Below are 1287 nucleotides of genomic sequence, written 5' to 3'. Positions count from 1 at the left end.
ATGAGATACATCACAACATCTCTCTCTTCTTGCAACACAGCATGGAGTAAAAGTAATGACAGGAATATGTAACAAATTAGAGGTCATAATGAGGATTGCCAGCAATAGTCTGACCATCTTTCATTCATGATTTGTTGTAGAAAGAAAGGAAATGGTTGTGGAATAAGAAATACTCTCCACCACTCACCATTAACGTTGCATGTGGAGTATAGACATCTTTAAACTTTTGCTTCACAGAAACAACCATACACAGAGGCGTAATAAAGTATCAGAGTCAAGTATCTCATAATCATATATGACTATCTGTCAAGGCTATGACAGTACATATTCTGAGAACAGGAGGGGAAGTTACTATGTCCAAGGATTTATGAGTCAATGAAATTACCATAATGAAAAACTCATGGGTACTAATGAGTTTAACTAAAACACCACTTTAATTTTTTTATGTTCATAAACATAATTAAACAGGAAGCAGTAGATTTTACAAACTCAAATCCCAATATCAATTAAATGACATGATTTACTAATGATATTCTGAGAACACATATTCAGATATAGTTCTAGCAGTTTATTACTTCATCATACAGTGCTCCTCAAAGTGATAATGTTAGAACATTTGACAAGTAACAAGTTTTCATTAATATTACTTACTACTGACTTCCTAAACAGCATTCATGATTGGATCTGAAATAAAAGGAAATAATTGTATAACCAGAAATACTCTGCATCATACAGTATGAAAGTGGCTTATGGAGAATAGGTGTACATTAAATAGTTTTCAGCAGTAGTGACTGACAAATAAGGAAATCCAGTGGTCTCAAATTCAAGCATCTGTTTACCTCACTTGACAAACTCTCTATATTAGGACAGCATATCTTCCTAAAGTAACTTGGCATATTATTACATCATCCAATAAATATATCCATAAAATTACTATAAGAGAAAAAAAAGACATTTTAGGGGAATGAGTCATTAGTGGTCCTCTTCAAGCTCTATCCACAAATGTAACATGGATGGGAGGATTCAATATTTGTACCAAAAGTACCCTTCATTCCTCCTAGTACACACTCAAAGGTGGTGTTTGGAGCTCCCAAGTAAGTCTTAACTGTTCATCAACATTGTTAAACTTGAAGCAAGTGTATATAATAACATCGAAGCTCATTACAGTGATCTCCAATTCATAACTTTTATTTCTGAGAGCACGGTTCTTCAATGATCTGTATTTAATGCATACTGAATTCAAAAATGTATCTCACATTGATGAGTGAGGTATGTGTCTTCACACGC

The sequence above is a fragment of the Schistocerca serialis genome, chromosome 3 (assembly GCF_023864345.2).
Source record: "Schistocerca serialis cubense isolate TAMUIC-IGC-003099 chromosome 3, iqSchSeri2.2, whole genome shotgun sequence".
NCBI lineage: Eukaryota > Metazoa > Arthropoda > Insecta > Orthoptera > Acrididae > Schistocerca > Schistocerca serialis.
This window is presented reverse-complemented; position numbering follows the sequence as displayed.